The sequence below is a fragment of the Temnothorax curvispinosus genome, unplaced genomic scaffold (assembly GCF_003070985.1).
Source record: "Temnothorax curvispinosus isolate PA1 unplaced genomic scaffold, ASM307098v1 QBEX01002391.1, whole genome shotgun sequence".
Taxonomy (NCBI): Eukaryota; Metazoa; Arthropoda; class Insecta; order Hymenoptera; family Formicidae; genus Temnothorax; species Temnothorax curvispinosus.
This window is the reverse complement of record NW_020212171.1, coordinates 193,033-200,281: the sequence shown is the minus strand read 5'-3', so window position 1 is coordinate 200,281 and position 7,249 is coordinate 193,033.

Here is a 7,249-nt window from a genome sequence, read left to right as displayed (position 1 = left end):
ATTACATTTCTAAACATCCGTATTTAGTAAACAAGTCGGTGTATACATATACACATCGAATGTATATACATATAACGAGGCTCATGCGTAATATAAAAAGCACATACACGTTTAGGTACGGAACACGTGTACATTTAAGCGCGCACACGATGTTAAAGATTTTTTATTAGCTTCATAGGCGTTTCAGGATGTCGAAATCGACGCTTAGAAACCTAACACGTGAATTATAGTGCCAAAATAGTTTAAGAACGAATCGAATCGACCTACGAGTCGACGAGCGTCGTTTATCTGTGTATAACTACGTTGAGAGGGTAACATTACGTTATTGACATTTCAGATTTTATATGATTACGTTGAATGTTATAAAACGTTATCGAATGTTGACGATGCTTTGCGATGCTTTGCCGTGAGTTTTCACGATGTGAAATTGAATTGTTCTTAACCTGTATATACCCGGAAAATATCCCCCCCCTCCCCCTCGTATCAGATATCCTCTTGACTTTCGCAAATACTCTGTTCCTACTACCGCCGTTATATTTACACACTTTGCTCCATAAGAAAATCAAAACGATCTACTTCGATGTCCTACAAAACGATCTACTTCGGATCACCCGGTTTTCACGCTAAGCGCGAGCAACGTAGAATTTTTCAACAGATGGGTATAAATGGGTCGAGACGGTGGAAATTTTTCCTGTCTATAATTAAATGTTTAATCATCCTTTTGACAGAACTCTGTCGATTGAGATCATGTTCGAAGCGCTTAGCTGATGACATTACAGAAACGCGGCGCGGCCGTACGTTTCGATAACCCCTCCAGCCTATAATTACGCGAGGAACGTGTATCTCGGTATTTAAATAAAACGTGGCTCTTAGCGCGCGATTATCTTCAGTTTCCTGCGAGTTGGAAATATTGTTCTTCATCTCTATCATTCGATACTGATTATTGCTGTTTCTCATCCACGTATAGGCGTGGTCGGAAATGCGATCTAGAGCCAAGTCTTCGAACGTGATCATTATTGCATGCTGGAGAGGAAGCTTTTATTTTCCCTAAATATATTTAAAAGTCTCTATTGCGATCTAAGATAATTGCCGATAGAGCATGTTTTAGAGGATTATCGTAGATCTAGAACTCGAAACGTATTACAACTGCGAAAGTAGAAGTCGTCCGAATGCATAATGCAAAATCGAGGAGGAACGAGGAGCAGGAAATGTTACGGTAGTGATCGATTTATAATTGCGCGTTATATTTTATCTCTCCACAAGATTATTATCTTATCTTATTACCGTTAAACATGCGTCGCCGTGCTCTTTAAAAATATGGAATATGAGCTTTCACATGATCGGAATGGTACGATCGTACGATTGTTTGTTTATACAAATTTTAAAGAAAACACATGTTATCTTAGTGCAATATGTAATTTTGACTTCCATAAATCAAAAATCATATATTTTATATGCCATTTTTGTTCTACGTTTATATATTACTTATGTAATATAAACATGAGGAGTTGTTTTCTTCATTAATCGCTAAATATGTGATCGCGTTGCGTACTTGTTAAATATTATCTTGTTAAATAGAGTTTAACCTTTTGTTAGAGTTTATGCAGGATGATTTATGCAATCGCGATGAGTTGCAATTCTTGTTAATTGCAAACGAATCAATTGTAAAGGAAACATATAGTTATAACATTTGAAATAATATGTAATTGCAAATTATACATTTATATTTTTAAAAGCAACTATGTGCTTTCTCTATACTAGTTAATTAATTTTATTATTTGATAGAAATATTAAGGTGAGATAATTAAAATATGAATACTTTACGAGGTATTATTAAAATATAGTATAAATATTTCGTAAACTATTAATTCTTAATAATTTTATCTCAATACTTTTTTATACGCAAAATGTTTATCAGATTCGATTTATGTAAAAATCATTTCATTAAAAAAAAATAATTGCATTTTTCTGATGCATCCTTAAGCTTATAAAAGATATATAAAGATAGACCTTATTATACTATTCAATTTTTTCCTTTGTCAGTTTTTCCTATCTTTAACGAAATAAGAACTACAACTCGTTCCAGTTGTATGACTCATCCTGCAAATCGCAGATATTTTTAGATAGGTTAATATACAGATTTAATAGAAGCTTCATTAGTGCTTAACGATGATATTGTTATATTAATTTTATGAAATATGCGAAAAATATTTTGCGAAATATACGCACAATTTTTTCTGCAGGGAAGGATAATATGATGTCTGGTTTGTTCATGTGAAAGTACAGGACGACACTCGATTGTAGAAATCTACAAGCTATATATTCGAGGTTGCGTTGACGGTGCTAAAATAATGACATGAACTGCGGTCTTTCTTATGTAATTAATAAATGCAATTTGGACCCGCTAAGACATGCGTCCGTCCTTCTATGTCGTGTATTCGCGAATGATTACAGAAATTAACTCTTTCATGCGCAAATCAATCGGACTACAGTTCACGAAATGCACTCATGTTAACAATCTTCTTCAGAAAGTTAGTTTTAAGCTGAACATTTTTGGACTGAAAATTCCATACAATTTTTTTTACGAGGCACAAAATTTTTGGGGAATTATTTCCATTGTCGTAATATTTTCTATTTAATTATAATTATTAAAAGAGTCGATATTGCGCATGGGAGGGTTAATGCAAAGATTTTAACGTAATGCATAAGAGAGAAATTGATAAGGATACTGATGAGGGAGCGTTAAATACGCTTCAACATCCGAGACTGTTTTAATATTTTATAAGGTGCAAGCTACGTCAGAAACTGCAATTTCCTACTAAACATCTCTTTCTTTCAACACAAAAAAGTAATACTAGTTATTGCGCGCTCATTAGATGTAATGCGAAGACAACACATGCGGAGGATTTTTCTTACTGACATTTATTTCTAACGATCGCTAAGCTATCTCATTGTACATGTCAACTTATTTTGCAAAAATAAACTATTGGGCACAAAGAAAGCGTTTGGTTGTTATCACAATTGCGGAGTTCTTCGGCTTGTATCGCATATGGTTATTAATTAAAGTTAGTGCGTAAATCTGATAAATTTTATTTAATTCCCTTAATTTTACAGCTATATATAATCAGACATATTATGTTCTAATGTACGAGAAGTTTGATCTAATGACATGCCGAGCCATCAAATTTTGCACAAAAACTAACAAACTTTTCCTATTAATAAAATTCAACATTCTTCTCTGCATCTTTTAAAATTAATCCTTAATGTATTGTTATTTAAAAAATCGCGATATTTCTATTGGGACCATAATCGAACACGTAGATAAATCAAGAGAGAGCTCTTCTCTCTCTCTCTCTCTTTCTCTCGCTCTCTCTCTCTTTCATACTTGGCATGTTATTACGCCAAACTTTTCATTTCAGTTTCCACAAAATGTGAAACTGTACATGCGCTTTATTGTATTTGTATTAAACAATGCATACTCTGTTTATATCAAATTGTTATATAAAATTATTAAAAGACATGCGTGAACACTTCTATCTATTTCACGAACCAATGCGAGAAATAAAAATTTTGTTCCTTCTACACCGAGGATTTATTCATTTTTCATTGAAATATCAGCTCCCACAGCGTAACGGAATGGAACAAAGTCGAGCAACGAAACAATTTTTTAAATACCGTAGTGAAGTCACTCAGCGCGGAGAACTACTTTATCATCTCAACCCGATCAGGGGGTCGAACCGCCGCGGATCTTTCCCCCCATTCGTTTTATAATTACGTACGCCCGTGGAATAAATTTACTCGTCAGACACGAGTCAAATACGTCTCAGTCCGATGCCTGCGTAATATAAACCATTTAATTAAGCATTCGCTTAATTAACGAGGCCGTATCTGACACGTCGTTAACGCAGGAAGGTAAGATATTTCATTAGAGCTGCGTACTACATTTTCGCGTGGAGAAATTTTGCGTAGGCACGCTTCGGTCTATACGCATAAGATTTATTATCCAAAAAAGTAAAGAAAAAAAAAGTAATACAATTCGCAAAAGTTGTTTCGCGGTAAACCAAAGGATAAGTACCCGACGCCACCTAGGCGCGTTGAATCGACGGGTCATCCACGTGCAGATTAATTGTCGGATAAAGTATATTGTTTATTACTGCAGACGCACACACTTACGAACGATGTATCGGGAGAGAAACGTGTGGGAGGAGTCTCCACTGATATAATTGCCGTCAAGGCTGCATCGTGTATTTTTTTATTTAGCAATCGATGATACAAGCGCGCTTATACAACCGCTTTTTTTATAGCCTTGTAAAAAAAAATCAATGATATCTTGTTATTTAATGCCTGACGATTGCGAGTCTAAATATACGATCAGCGGAGGACCCTAATTAAATAGCCAAACCTGAGCGAGAGAAATAATTTGTTTTGCTAGTACTCTTTTTCTCTTTGTTGCTATAATATATGACGTACTTTGATAAGATTATCGATGGTTGCTCGTAAATTGCGCCGGAGTTTCTCCCTCCATACATATAATACCTTTCAATAATTAATTAAATAATCGTTGCTTTTAATGATTTTATATGATACGGCGGTAAAAACGAGCGCTGACGATTTTATACGCTCTCTGCAGTAATTATTAATTTTATCATCGGAAAATCATCGTATTGTACCATTTGCTGCCCGTAGTTTTTCGTTAGTGTTCTCGCTCCTACATTTAAATCATTCTGAAACAGAACTTTCAAAAAGCTCGTTTTTCCCGAACAGATACGGGAATGATTCACGCACTTTAATACGCGGAACTGATTACTTTTCACAATCCTATTTAGCTGCCTGCCGAATCTCTGGACAGTGATTTAACTGCATCGATACAGGAAAAAAGAGAGAGAGGGAAAGAGAGGGAGGGGGGGAGAAGGTGAGACGAAAGGAGAGAGAAACGGGAGCAGGAAGAGAAGGTACGAAGGCAAGCGGAAGGTGGACGGATGGTGAACGGCTAGATGGACGGATAGATCAGAGCGAGAACAAGAGAGAATAGTCGAGTGGAATGACTGGAAATCAGGGGGCAGTCTGATTGGTCTCCGTGCTGATGGGAGCGTCGTTGCAACCCATGCTCGGGTTATGTATGCGGCGTGCCAGGGGTTGTGCGCGGGGGATAGTCGAAGGCGGATGGGGATCGCGGGGGGAACGAGCGAGGAGGCGGCGCGGAGACGGGTGAGTTTGAACGTCGGTACAGATACGGCATTATGAAAACACGAATGTACTTTTAAATCAATACCACCATCGTATTGTGGGCACCGGTGAGGGCGGTACGTTCGCAACCCGCGAATACGCGGGAGATGAGAGGGAGAGAGAGAGAGAGAGAGAAAGAGAAAGAGAAAAAGATAAAGACAGAAACAGAGAGGAGAGAGTGGGACCGACGGCGCTGCCGAGGGGGTCATAAGGGAATAGAAGGACAGGATAGGATACAGGGAGGTTGGGATACCAAGGGGTAGGAGACCGGAGGAATGGCTCCGTTATGCGAAAGGCATCGTCGCGACCGCGCGCGCCGGTTACATTAAATTATGACAGTATCCGTAACGGTACGAACACCGTCCCGTGCCTCCTGCGAGATATGTCTTTCAGCGTAGAAGTGGATTTGGCATGGGCTAGGAGATCGAGTACGTGGCGGAGGTCTCGCGAGCGAGCAACAGCCGTTTTTTTTTTACACCGCGGCTCGTAATTCACGCACGAATGTACAATGTATATTTTCAGAATTTTAACATCGTGTTATGCTCCGCTGAACGATGTCAGCGTATTATGTATAATATATTAGGAGAATACATTATCACGGAGGGCTCATTTGCAAAAATAATTTTCCAGTTCCAAATCTCATCATCCACAAACATTTACAACATCAAATTGAGATTTTAAAAAATATACATATATACATATTATATATAAGTACATATATATGCTTTAATTTCAATGAGAAAGTATTTAGGTACCGTTTCTAATTTCATTTCAACTATAAGATGTATATGTATATAACTCTATTATTATTTAACAAAATGGAATTATTGGCTCATAAGAGGAACCTCTGAATAATAGAAATTTCAGATAATTATCTTCATTACAGCGGCAGCGGTAAAAATTGCAAAAAAAGCGGTAGAGCGAGATAAAGAAAGAATATTTCGTGTAACGCGATATCACTAGATTTGTTAGAAAAGCAAAGAGTTAATACCACTTAACGCCAAACGCGAACGTTATTGAATAAAACTTTTTATTCCGCAGGCGTCAGATTTTTATTCTGTTATTCGCGCACGTGTAAAAAATTCCGTACGCAAACACCGTTTACGTGTCCGTGTGTACGTGTATGCGTGTGAACGTGGCGGCTAGCACGTGCATGATAGAAATTTTTACTCGCAACGAAGGAATGATGGAAGCATAGTCGACCACCTGTATGCTTTAACAGTGGATCGAACCGTGCCTGTTAGCCGACGCGTCTGACGTGGCGCATCCCCCAATGTATATGCATTTATTTCGGCCTTGCGAAATCATCGGCGCGTCTTTTACGCTAATCGAACCCGCTTATTAAAAAAAAAAAAAACGCTTTTAATTACGCTTACATGCTTAATTTAACGAATTTGCATGTCTACAAAATATATCGTGCATCTTTTTCTACATGTAGTTTCACGTACAAATTACAATGTAGTAATTTCCAAGAAAAAGGCATTTTAACTTTTTTTTTTTAGATAAATTGAAAATATATAAAACGTTCGGATAAATTATTTGCTTTGTATCTCGTCTAACTGCTAGTATTTTCCAAACAAATCTACATCATTCGTGTTAATTTTTAATTACATATTTTTTAATTAAATGTGGTTTATTTTCTCTCAACGTTGCAACGTTGTTACGCGCGCTAGACGCGCTTTGGTTATAATAAAAATAAAAATTCTCTCTATTGACGAGATATATCAATAGAAATTAACTGCCAACGTAGGAAAATGCCTGTTGGAGTCTGCGTAGGCAGCAACTGATGAGGGTAGCAATGTTTCCGGCATAGTCCCCGGGCACGTGGTGCTACTATTGATTTTAATTTTAGTGAAAGGGGTGGAAAAATTAGAAGGGTGGAAAGAGGATGGCAGCCGCGCGGGCGGCGGTAGGAAGGAAAGGAGGCGCGAGCGTGTAAGCCAGAGAGGGAAATAGGGCTGGCGAGTGTAACGGAAGGGTGTGAGAGAGAGAAAAAGGACTAGGGAAAGAAAGAGAGAAAAAG